At 36.7% G+C, this 14,009-nt stretch overlaps 1 protein-coding gene and 1 non-coding gene across 2 annotated transcripts in view; one reads left to right on the forward strand and one right to left on the reverse strand.

Annotated features, from left to right (window-relative positions):
• Nucleotides 1-14,009, forward strand: part of LOC111417986 (restin homolog) — a 130,726-nt gene that overhangs the window by 100,737 nt on the left and 15,980 nt on the right. The window lies entirely within an intron of this gene.
• TRNAN-GUU (transfer RNA asparagine (anticodon GUU)) lies at nt 36-109 on the reverse strand. Its single transcript has one exon. It is a non-coding gene; the product is annotated as a tRNA-Asn (tRNA).

Consider the following 14,009-nt stretch of genomic DNA (forward strand, 5'->3'; position numbering starts at 1 on the left):
GAACTAAAAATATCTAAATCAGTAATAAAAATAAACGCCCCCGGGTGGGCTCGAACCACCAACCTTTCGGTTAACAGCCGAACGCGCTAACCAATTGCGCCACGGAGGCTATGAATCCTCGGCCTGCTTCGATAAATAAACAGAAAATTACATAAAATACTTAAATAACGATCAATAAATTAAAATTGATCCTGAATTTTGATTAATTTTAAAAGTGGATTAAGTTCACTTTCTAAACAAAATATCAGAAAGTCCAAGTGGAGAAAGATGTATTTTTCTCCCGAAAAATGAAATCGATCCTTTCTATTTGCATACTTACTTAGTTGGACGAATATCAAACTGTAGTAGTAGTTCCTTTCTTTGATCGTAGCAAAAAAAAGTCGTCTCACTTTCTATTTAGTTAAATCGAGATACAACGTTTTAAATAAGTACTTAAGAAACTTCCTTTTTGATATAAAAGTAATTTATTAATCCGATTAATTATTGGTTAAATGAATTGTACCACTTCTTCTTCAAGAATTATTACTGTTCGAAAGATCGAAAGTGGTAATCGTTAGAATCGTTATATCGTTAGCAACACAGTCACTTGCACTTTCTAACCGGGGACGTTTATGACACAATTCTATTATGACAATAATATTACGTCATTGTTAAGTTTCACCTTTGCAAACATTTTTTATCATTCATTTAGTTTATTATATATAAAAAACCGGGGTGATTCCTTTTAAATGAAATAATTGAGCACCATAATTAAAATTGTATGTGGGCGAATTAAACCGATTAATTCCCGCAATAAAAACCGTTATTAAACCAAATTGGATTTCTCCTCGAAATAACGTTAATTAATTGTTCAACTCAATTCACGTCAAAATATTTTCACTTTTATTAGTTTCTTTTGGTTCATTCAAATTTTCTTATCACCTGTTAATAAACTTGATAAATTATCTTTGATATCGATGGCAACCCAAAAACCCGGTTAATTCGATATTTATTACCAACCGGGCAGATGTGCGTTGTCAAGACATTTTTTCTTCTTAAATTTACATTTTATTCATCACCATAATTACACACACATTTATTTCATATTGAATTTTATCATAAAAATAAGTAAAGATGTGATGAATAAGATACAACACCTGAAGATGGAACAAAAAAGAAAAAGGAAGAACCTGAAGATGAGAGTTTATCAGATCTGGTTTAGTAACTGGTTCGTTTATAAATAAAACTGTGCAAATTGCTGAGGAGTTGGTTCAAAAGTTGTAGAAAGCGTTATTTTACAAAATGTATGTACACTTCGATTATTCCACTTATCGATTGGAATTGCGGCTCCACAACAACTCGCCGGTAGCAAGTAACAAGTTGCTTGGCATAATGCTATCCGAGCTTAAAAATCAATGGGAACGGTTGCACGTACGCTCAAGTGACTACATAAGTTCGGTATAGAGAAAGAAAGAACGATGTTAGGTTAGGTTCATAGGGTGAATGTACCATTTATAGTTTACAATTTCTTCAGTATCTTCAAAATAACTACATTTTGGTTATGGTTCACTCGTTAATAAATGAAAATAGGGAATCACATATGTGTAATAGACAATGGGGACGAACCCTCCCCCTAAAGTGAATCTCCAATTTCCGAGTTGATTACATCGAACGAACCGCCACTCATCCAATCTTAGTTAACAATCGCAATTAAACGGTTTGCTCATGAAATAATCAACCCCTTCCTACCCCGTAAAAGACACAAAATAAAACTCGCCGTCTTAAATTACCGACACAATTTCAATCTCCGGTTATTACCATATCAGCCCCCTAAGGGGATGGTGGAGGAACCGTGTTGAATTTGTTGGGATGGGAAAAAAAGATATAGAAAGGGGCTTTTCCGTAGTGTATTTTGATTCTATGAAAATCGAACCTGCATGAGAAACGATTCTGGGCCACGTGACCAGAAACGTGAGGGTTAAATTTTTGAATGAAGACTAAATTGGGGTGGATTTTCACGGTGTACGGTCATTAGTTAAAAGATGAGAGGGTGATATTTTAATTTGACTCTTAGATCAATAATGTTTGAGCCATTTTTACTAATTTATACATTGCTAGGGCTATTATTATTATTATTATTATTGCTGCCGGGCTGAGGAGGGCGGCCCCTCTCGTTACCGCGACCTATAAGATCTATTGTAACTTTAGCCCTCCAAAGGTTTAGGGCAAATGTAGGTCCTTAATGAACCTTAGTATTGTCCTGAGGTCTTGAACCTTTATGTCGGTAGGAGTTTTACCGAAGACGTTGTGCCTCTGGCGACGCAATTGCACAGTATATGTTCAGCAGTTTCTGACTCGTCGTTGCATAGTCGACAAGTTTGATCCTCAGCTTGTCCAATGTGGAAGAGGTGGTATTTTAGGGGCACATGGCCGGTTAGGTAGCCTGAGAGCGTTCTTAGATCCCCTTTGCTGAGGCATAAAACCTCTTTGGTTTTGTTTTGCGACGGAGTTATCATACTCTGTGACCTGGAAATTCTTTCCAGCGTATCTTTGAAACCTCCCAGTTGTTGATTATTTGTTTTAGGTGGCTTTTTTGTAGTCCACATCCAGGTTGGAGTCCAATGAAGGGCGTGTTTGCCGCCTCTTTGGCCAGCTTGTCGGCCTTCTCATTGCCCTCAATGTTGCTGTGACCTGGAACCCACCATTGGGTAACATCATTGCCCCTAGCGAGTTCTCTCAGGTTGTTGGTGCACTCTCTAGCCACACGTATAGGCCTGAATTGCCTTTAAGGCGGCCCGACTGTCTGTGAAAATGTTTATGGATGCACCTTTTTGTCCCTTCTGTAGGTTCAAAGCGGTGCAGAAGTTTATAGCAAGAACTTCTGCTTGGAAAATTGTTAAGTCCGAGCTGAGGGGCAATTTGATGTGGCTATTTGGTCCACTGATGCCCATGCCTACTCCAGATCTTACTGTCTTTGAAGCATCGGTGTACCAGGCTAGGGCTCCTCTTTTTAGTTGAGGCCCAATCATCCCTGCTACTAAATATGACCTTATACGGTTGGTTGAAATTGTATTCCGTCGGTATAAGGTCCCTTTTTAATTTCAATCAGGTGATTTAGACATGGGTCTTTGAGGATCTCGGGATGTCCTCTGAGGTTACCCTGTATCAACTTGAGTGAAGAAACTGTTTTCACTGATAAGGCTGCCTCTTTTTGTATATATAAATGGAGCGGTGTGAGATCGAGTAGGGCTTCCAAAGCAGCCGTCGGACAGGATCTCATTGCACCCGTTATGTTAAGACATGCTAACCGCTGGACTTGTGCCAGCTGTTGTTGAGCTGTCTTAAGTTTTGTTTTTGGCCACTAAACCAATGAGGCGTAGGCGACCATGGGTCTGATTATTGCTACGTAGGCCCAATGAGCCATTCGTGGTTTGAGACCCCAGTTCCTTCCTAGGAGCCTGCGGCAGATCTGGTTTGCCATGATGGCCTTTTTCCTCACCTTATCTAAGTGTGAGTTCCAGTTTAGTTTACTGTCAAGTATTACCCCTTGGTATTTAGTTTCTGTTTTGAGGTTAATAGTTCTGCTTTCAATGGAGATTCTCCGAGTGAAAGGGACTATTTCGATTTTATTGGGATTGATGCTGAGCCCATTGCTTCTGCACCAAGTACTGGTGAGTAGTAGGGCTTTCTGCATTAGCTGAGTTATGATTGAATCATATTTACCTCGGATTGTGATTACCAGGTCATCAGCATACCCTTGTATCTTAAATCCGTTTTTAGTTAGGGTGTTCATCAAGTCATCAACTACCACTCACCATAATAGAGGTGATATCTTTATAGTCAGCGACTCGCCTCCCAGACTGGCTGTGATCTGCCGACTTTTCAACATGGCTATACACCACTTGATTGTCGACGGATGTATGTCTTTTACGTTTAAAGCCTTCTCTATGGATTCATATCAGGTGTTATCAAACGCACCCTCTATATCTATGAAAGCACAAAGGGCTATCTCTTTGGTTGCAATTGCCTCCTCTAAGGTGCTAGTCAAAGCATGGAGAGCGGTAATTGTTAATTTTGCTTTCTGGTAAGCATGTTGGCTAGGGTGGAGTGGATTTGTGACAAGCACTCCATTCCTTAGGTATTGATCGATTACCTTTTCCATCCTTTTGAGGAGAAATGAAGTTAGGCTAATTAGTATGAAGACCACCTTTACTTTCCTCCATAGAGTGGGTATATAGCTAAAGCTGTAGCTAGCTATAATAATAATAATAATAATAACTTTATTTAAACAAAGTACAGCATGGTACAGTATTGACGTCAAAAGAAAAGAAAACAATTAATAGTGTTCACATAAAGGAAATGCCAACTACAAATAATAAAATATAACAATTTCCGATGATTCATTTCTCGGTCATCCATTCAAAGTATTCTTGCACAGTATAGTATTCATTTTCCAAGAGAATATTCTTGACAGTGATTCGAAACTGTTTTACTTCCATGCTTCTTGTTTCCAATGGTAGTGCGTTATATAATTTGACGGCTATATAATCGTATGTGTTTTGTGATTTGACTACTCGGTGATATGGAGTCACAATATTTTCTTTGTATCGGGTGTTTATTATTATGAGTATACTCTAGACAGGAGCGTATAAAACAGCACGGCAAGGTAAGTATTTTTAATTTTTTAAATTGGCTTCTACAACTCTCTTGATTTTTTAGTCCAGCCAGTATCCGAACTGCCTTCTTTTGCATAACGAAAATGGCTTCCATTTCTCTAGATGCACCCCACGTAATGATCCCATACGTCGCGATAGCATGGAAATATATATAGGGATATTATTATTGGGAGAAGGTCTTCTAAGCCTTTTTGCAGAAAGATAGGCAGAATTCCATCTCCTCCAGGTGATTTTAGGGGCTTGAAATTCGAGATAGCCCACCTTACTTTGTTGGGTGTGAAAATATTCCCAGCTGTGCTGCGAACCCTACCTGATGGACGGGCATTACTTCAGGGTCGGCATCTGCATGTGGGCAGACTTTTGAGGAAGGAAAGTGTGCTCCAACGATTCCTTAGCATCCTCTGTATATTTACCATCTTGTTTGCATAGGTGGCCTAGATCAGTGTTGTGATCTTTTCCCAAGATCTTATGCAGACGAGCAACTGTAGGCGTATTTCCATATCTTGGCCGAGGTGCATCTTTCAGTTTACTTGGGTTACCTTGATTCTTGCCTCCGATAGCACCATGGATCAGTAGACAGTGGAGAAAAAATTGATTCAAAACGTAAACTGTGATAGAACAGAAGATGTGGAGCATACTTTCTTTGAATGTGACAGATGGCATAGAATCAGAACAGAAATTAACACAAACCAAGGAACTGGAAGCTAGGAACATGGTGAAGGGTTACGTCCAGTCCCTCTACGACGATACGAGACAGAGAGAGGTGGTGGAGTTCTCTAAAAGAATAAGTGGTCAGAAAATGTCCCAATCGCGGAGAAAGGTAAAAGAGGCAGAAAGTAGACACTCCGAAGAAAACTCGTGAGGGTGACCCCGGAGAAGACTAGGACAGGAGTTTTTAGTGGGTCGGAGATCCAAAAATGTGCTCCAACCCCACACTATCCGAACGTCTAAGGTCCCAGACCAGATGTTTGTCTAGCAGATAAAAAAAGACTTAGCTAGACTTGGGTTGAGTTTTCCGCGATCCCAACCCAAGTCAAACTTTCCATTGGTTCAAGCAACCTTATTAATTTTATATTTATAGATCAATTAAATGCAAATCGTTTAATTTTTACGTTTAGACATTAACGATGAGAAAGATGTATTCTTTAAGATAGAGTTGTTGTTGTTTTTCGAATAAATTTCCATAAAATTATAATGACAAAGTGGCCCCTTGTACGCTTTGTTGAGCGTTTAAGCGCGCGACTAAATTTGTACGGAGGACGAAAATACGACCGAATCTTTTGTGAGCGTATTTATAAGCGGATATATGTACAGGGTATCCGAAAATAGAGTTCTCGTCCCCCGTTTCCCGAGAATGACGACGACGCGTTTCGACAAAAACTATTTTGAATCCGATGAATTCGAAAAATTAATATAAAAATTATTAATGTTGAGTCTTATTTATATAATGTACTTTTTCCATCTTCCGTTGAGAACAAAGTCTCGCATCTAAACTACCCCTGAAAGCTTCGAGAAGCTTCCACAAACCACCCCTCGCGATGACCGTGTAGAGAAAGAGATAAATTCTCTCCGCGCCGCCACTGGTAACTTGGTTCTCCGTTTAGTTTCTCTTTCTCTCTCGCACTTAAGACAAAGCTATTTAGAAACTTATTGAATAGTAGAGAAAGAGTATTGTGGGAAGCACTGCGCAGCTGTCGAGGGTGCTTTCTACGTCACTGGAAATAAAAACTAAGAATTAAGGGGGTTGTTTACGGTTAGAGTTAAAATCTGCACTTATACTTTATTTTTATTTTAATTCTTGTGATCTTTGAAATTAATTTTTTTTAGATTTTAATTGATTATGAAGGTTTAATAAACAAATTTAATTGTATTTGCTGCAATAAGAACGGGAAGTTCTTGGAACTTTATTTATAGTCCAGAGGTATATAAGCGACTGCGTTTCAATTATAAATTTCCAAGTAAAGCGTCCTACACGAAGCCGTTTACAAACAAGGTTCGAAATGTTCCTATAATTCTATATCATAACAATTCGTAGTTACTAAGACGAGATATATAAGGTCTTTTTGGATTTTAAAGTAGGCTTAGTCTCGCGTGTCGCTTGATTTACACTTATGGCGAAAATATGAATTGCAAAATAGCTCGCAAGTCCAATTCTAAAAGCGGAATAACTGGGATAGTTAAAAGGTTAACTTTCCCGGGTCATTCTCTTCAAAAAACGATTTTTAAATAAAAATTTATCGATTTATTTATTTTTGTTTAAAAACATGGGATTTTCTTTTGATTTCAAAAGATGTTTTGAATGAAATCGTTTAGGAACGAGACAGATTCGAGTCTATTTTGTAAACAGATTATAATAGAGGCAATAAAATTAATCATTCCGAATAGGCGGACGACGCCTTTTATAATGATTAAGTACCCAACAACTTGTTTTACAAATTTTAAGTGGTCCAAGATTAAGTTGGGATGTGAATTTGCCAAAAAAATTATTTTACATCCGCAATTTCTATCTTTACAACTAACATTTATTAAAAAAATATAAAAATTTATTATTTCGAACGCATTTAATTAATAACTATTTCATAAAGTTATTTATATTACAAGTGGGCTAGAAACATAATTACTGTACGAGTGAGAAGACTTAATCGTAATCACACGAGTACTGTAATTAAGCTCTAGCCCACGTGTGATATACAGCATTTTATCTACGACTGCTAAAAATTACTAAAAAATCAATTTCTTTAAAAAAGTCTATTTGACATTTACAAAAATATTTCGAAATGATTGTTGACAATTTTGAATTGTCAGTTTCAACAACATGTTTACTCATCTGGAATAAGTGTTTCGAAATGTAAAAACATAACAATTAATGTTTATAATAAATAGTATTGTTTCTCTGTAAGTAGATAGCACTTTTTCTTTTTTATTGTTGCTCGTTTCAATAAATTAAGTCTGTTCTGATTAGGCTAAAAATGCGTTACGTAATGAAACCAGTGCGGTAATGAACTTCATTACGTAACTCAAATGAGTGCGGTAATGATGACTTATCCAAGTAGTCGTAGATAATAGTTATTTATGTACCAAGTCGGCAAAGTGATGCTTTATCGAACGAGTCTGAGTTTGCGAGTCGAGCGAGCGAAGTGAGTAAACAGGCGAGTTCGATAAAGACACTTTGCTGACGTGTTGCATACAACATTTTATCGCCAACCGCAAAATTTAACGATATGAAGATATTCTAACTTACCAATATTATGACATGTGTCAAACGATTTGTTTTGTTAATATACCTCGGTAAAGTTACACTATGTATCAAAGGTCGGTAGTATAGTTGAGAGGGAAGTGCGCTTTCATACAGAAGGTACCGGGTTGAAATCCAGCTGTTCAACGGCATTTTTTTCAAATTGACAGCAATTAGCGGCAGGTAAAGTACTTTGTCTGCCGCATATGCGGCAGGTAAAGTACTTTATCTACAACTATTGAATTATCTATTCGTTATACAATTGATTTTTGACGGGTAATGACACTCATTACCCATGACAGACAAAGTGTTGAATAATGAGGCCATTATTCCACACTTCTGACACTGCCTACTAATCAAAAAATAAAATATTAACAGAAATGACAGCTTTCTTATATTGAGGTTATGTCTGAAATGTCTATCAAGTTTATTTTTTTTTCGTTTTTTTGATTTTTTTTTCAAAATTAAATAGTTGTAGATAAAGTATAGTATTCAACTTGCGTATAATGGATGTTACCCACTCAGATTACAACACTCGCTCGCTTCGCTCGCTCGTGTTGCAACTTCTTCTTCGTGGGTAACAGCCGCCATTATACGCTTGTTGAATAATATACTATTTTGTAATTCGGTACGGTAATGGAAGCTATAACACGGGTGCTGTAATGAGACTCCTTACAGCATCCGATGCTGTAATGAGATTTTAGTAACATTTTATGGAACCAGTTCAAGTTGGTGACATTGGGTCATTAATTTTTCTAGTTGTCAATGTGACAATTTTTGTCTATGGATGTTTAAACACTTTCTTAGCATCGAATACAAGGTCCACAATCATGAGGACATTGACTCTGAGCAATTTCTCTTATTTTGGGAGGTGTACATCAAACATTGTTTTCAGGTGAATATATTTTGTGTTTTGACAGTTTCTAATTGTCAATTCAAAATTTCTATTTTCAAGTGTTACCAACTGCTACATATCTATTTCCCTACATTGCCAAAATTTACTTTATTTTTGTTAAAAAAAAAGTATAAAAACGCGAATTACAAAAAATAGCATAAAAAATACGTTTCATAAGACTTAAACTTTACTAGATAGTAGCATAAAGTGTCACTTTACTGCCGCAAATGGATAGTATAAAGTATGATTTTGCTGCCGGTTGGCGATAAATGTAATTACTTTAGTTTGAAATATGTACAGCTTCATTGCTTTGAGGTTGATTGACTTGTAACTTTGTGATTGGCTTGCTTTGGGCTTGATTTCGAGTTGAATATTTTATGGTTTCGTTCTTTTGGAATTGGATGAGTTTGATTTAGGGTTGGGTTGGAATGTTGTGGGTTTGGTTTGGCTTGCGTTGGATATAAATTCAGTTATTTTGCATTGAGGTTGGATTGGTTTTAAATTGAGGTTGAACTTTGTGGTTGAGTTCCCAAACCAACCTAAGTCAACCACATTTTAGATCTCTTTCACCACACAAAAGACAGACAAAGAGTACAGTTTCATGGAAAGTGCAAAGAACATGAGATAAATGGTGATATCTCCAAAAAAAGTTTACAGTAAAAGTTGTAGCAAATTTTATTCTTAACAATATTGTCCTCTTACACTTTTGCGCTTGGGTGCGTCAATATCAAGAAAAATATGAAAATTACTTCTTCAAATTTTAAAAGTAACACTCTGGAATTGGAACATGTTATAAAAAAAATGTTTAGAACAAAAATTGTAGCTATTTTTAATTTAATTAAAGAATTCACAAGACCTTCAATGATCTACAAAAAATAAGTGAGAAGTTACTACGACTCCACCTCTCACTTGCCAATTGTATATCCGGAGAAGACTGGGACAAAGTGGACAGACTAACAATGGAGAAGGCTAATCGCGAATTTCAGAAGACCCGTGACACACACATCAAGAAGTTTGAATCTCATTAACAGATCGAATGTCCCACTAACGAAAGATGAAACCTTTGTGCGAAACTACGCAATCGCCCCGAAGAAGGAAATCATCTGCGAAGTGGAAGCAGCTGTTCGAGGAATGCCTGCACTGAAAGCCGAAGAGATCCGACAAGAAGTTGCGAGAGTATTGAAGTCAGCAAAACCACCAAAATCCAACTTGACGGTTGGTGAAAAGAAGGCACTCCGATCTATAAAAGAAAAATCAGAAATCGTCGTGTTACCAGCAGACAAGGGGAATGCCACCATTGTTATGGACAGGAAAGAATACGACGACAAAATGATGAACTTACTGGACCCAGCCACCCACAGACAAAATCGTTAGAAAAATGAAGGAACTGATAAAATCCACAGGAATTCCAGCAGAACAGCAGAAAGGTTTGTTTGTGCAGGCACCGGTACCACCAAGAATCTACGGACTACCGAAGATTCACAAACCAGACGTCCCCCTCCGCCCTATCGTCAGCGCCATCAACTCCCCAACATACCAGCTGGCTAAACATCTTGCAAAGATTCTGTCCCCATTTACAGGTAACACGGAATCGTATGTCAGGGATTCTACACATTTTGTGGAATCGGTAAAAGGTGTAAAGCTGGATGCTGGGGATATGTTGGTAAGTTCCGATGTGGAATCCCTTTTTACTAGGGTACCTAGAGGGTCTTCGCGGAAAACTCATTCCGGAGGGTTTACCAGGATACGTGCCAGATCTGGTGGAGTATTGCTTATCGTCGACGTATTTCAGCTGGAAAGGAGAATTTTACGAGCAGTTCGAAGGGGCAGCCATGGGATCTCCACTATCGCCAGTTATAGCTAATTTCTACATGGAATTATTCAAAGAGGACGCTTTGAAGAAGAGACCAAAACTATGGCTCCGATATGTGGATGACACGTTTGTGATATGGCAACATGGTCAAAAACGGCTCCAAGAGTTCTTGGATCACTTGAACTCTCAACATCCTATGATTAAGTTCACCATGGAAACAGAAACTGCCAAAAAACTACCTTTCCTAGATGTGTTGGTCACCAGGACGACAAATGGAGATATAGAACTTGGTGTATACCGAAAGAAGACCTATGCATAGGCATGTTCACATCATCATCCCCAACAGAAGAGGTCCGTGATCCGTACATTATTTCAGCGAGCAGCGAGACTATGTGAAGGAGAGAACTTGAAGAAGGAGCAACACTTTCTACGAGGCGTGCTGCAGAAGAATGGATACACTTCGAGGGACATCAACCACGCCATCAAGCAGCGAAAGCAGAAAGAGTCTGTCTTCCCTATGTTTCAGGTGTAACGGAACGAATTGTTAGGCACCTCAAGAAGAACGACATCGATAGCCAAGGACAAACTAACTCCATTAAAAGGAGCGGGAGTCTATCGACTATCGTGTAGTTGTGGGAAGGTTTATGTTGGCCAAACTGGACGCAACGTCGAGTGCCGCATCAAGGAGCATGAGAGGGATGTCAGGCTGAAGAAGATCCAGCAGTCGGCGGTTGCGGAACATTGCCATGCAGAGGGGCACCGAATAGACTTCGAACAAACAAAGGTGCTGGCTAGGGACAACAGATACTACCAAAGACTGACAAGAGAAGCCATAGAGATTCACCGACATAAAAATAACGTCAACAGAGAGGATGGCTGGGAGCTTAGCAGAACATGGAAGATGGTGGTGAACACGAAGACGAGTAGTTTTTCCGACTTATATATAGTTACCGATTTTTTGATCTCGTCACTTCTAACCAGTTTCTGAAGAAGGTTGCAACATGGCATCCGAAACGTCAAACCTTTTATTAAAAGACGCACGGCGAAATTCGAAAGTTTCTAGTGTTAGTTCTAATCTTAGTTTAATTTTAATTATTTAGAACTAACACCAAACACTAGACTACCCCTAAAACTATCTAGAACAATCAATTTCTCTTTTTCTACGCTAAATAATTTCAAATCAACCCTTTCAAGTAATTTTAATTAGAAAACCCGTACAAAACCAGCGGGAAACCTTTCAAAAATGACGTCACTCGTCCAACACAACGGACAATTACAACCCCATCTGTTCTCTTATATGTGTATTATCGATTCATTTCCCTGTTCTTTTTCAAACATTAAAACCTGGCACGATAACAAAGAGGCAGGGCAAAGTTTCAATCATGCAAACTTAAAACATTATAGAATCGAATTTGAACGTTAATTATATCATTTCGAAAATGAAGTATTAAAAATGATTACTTTTGTGGATGGAGGATGAGTAAAGGGACTAGGACGAGTACAAGTACATGTTAAATCGGGCGTGAAGGGCCAAACGGGTTGACGTTTAATCAATATCGGGACCGTGTGGACAACTCACCAATTCGGTCACATATCCACTCCCACAGACAAGGATGGTGCATTTTAACATTAAGTTGTAGGGTGGTTGGATAGAGTTGGAGATATGCGCCGAAGTGGACAAACAAAGCGTGGTCGAAAGCACCAGCAGTAACAACACCACCACCAACAACCACCTCTCTAGCGATATCTCACCAATTATCTATTTATGAATAGGATAAATGAGTAAATTGTACCATTTTAAAAAAAATATTAATTAATAACAATTTCATCCGGTTTAACGCCAATTTTCCGGTTTAATTCATTTTGTGATCCCCGAGAAAAGCCTTCAAACATAATAAAGTTGACATCACCAAGTCCGAATTAAGCGTAAAATCGTCGTCGTTTTAATTTACACCAATGCATAGTTAAGAACGACTTTAACCGATCGTAAAACGTTGAGAATTTAATTTATAGAGACTGAAAAATCTGATCTAAAATTAATTTATTACCCACCTATATATTTATTTAAAATTTATTTCTTTTATTTCGTTTAATAATTTTTAAAGTGATCGCTAAACGCCTATTTATAATCGGGAAAACTCGACGTTGCGCGTCGTTTTCGACGTCGTCGTCGGCTTCGGCGTCGCTCCAAATTACATATTAAAATATAATCTTGCCGAGAGCTGTTTTAGAGGTGTTCTCGCTTTATTTCTCGTTCCATCTCGTTTTAGGTGGTACATATTTCGTTATTTTGTACCTCCCCGTGATTTATTTACGTGGCGTTACTAATTTAAGGTTTTCAATGTAAACCCGCCCTTGTACTTTCACTCAAAATTCAAAATTAATCTTTTCAATTTTATATTTGGACATATTTAGTCTATTTTTTTACAAGATTAAGCAAATTTAAATCATTTTCGACTAATCTTGATCACATTAGACAAATTTTGGTCATTTTAGACAATTTTGTACAACCTTTGTTTTAATAATTTTAAACTCATTTTAATTATCTTATCCAGTTTTGTAAACTTTTGCTAAATTTAGGTCGTTTTAGACAAATTTTTGTCATTTTAGACATATTTTAGTCATTTTAGACAAATTTTGATAATTTTAAACAATTTTGTACAAGCTTTTTTTTAATAATTTTAAACTCATTTTAGTTATCTTATCCGGTTTTGTAAACTTTTGCTAAATTTAGGTCGTTTTAGACAAATTTTTGTCATTTTAGACATATTTTAGTCATTTTAGACAAATTTTGATAATTTTAGACAATTTTGTACAAGCTTTTTTTTAATAATTTTAAATTCATTTTAATTATCTTATCCGGTTTTGTAAACTTTTGCTAAATTTAGGTCGTTTTAGACAAATTTTTGTCATTTTAGACATATTTTAGTCATTTTAGACAAATTTTGATAATTTTAGACAATTTTGTACAAGCTTTTTTTTAATAATTTTAAACTCATTTTAATTATCTTATCCAGTTTTGTAAACTTTTGCTAAATTTAGGTCGTTTTAGACAAATTTTTGTCATTTTAGACATATTTTAGTCATTTTAGACAAATTTTGATAATTTTAGACAATTTTGTACAAGCTTTTTTTTAATAATTTTAAACTCATTTTAATTATCTTATCCAATTTTGTAAACTTTTGCTAAATTTAAGTCGTTTTAGACAAATTTTTGTCATTTTAGACATATTTTAGTCATTTTAGACAAATTTTGATAATTTTAGACAATTTTGTACAAGCTTTTTTTTAATAATTTTAAACTGATTTTAATTATGTTATCCGGTTTTGTAAACTTTTGCTAAATTTAGGTCGTTTTAGACAAATTTTTGTCATTTTAGACATATTTTAGTCATTTTAGACAAATTTTGA

The sequence above is a fragment of the Onthophagus taurus genome, chromosome 10 (genome assembly GCF_036711975.1).
Source record: "Onthophagus taurus isolate NC chromosome 10, IU_Otau_3.0, whole genome shotgun sequence".
In the NCBI taxonomy this organism is placed as follows: domain Eukaryota; kingdom Metazoa; phylum Arthropoda; class Insecta; order Coleoptera; family Scarabaeidae; genus Onthophagus; species Onthophagus taurus.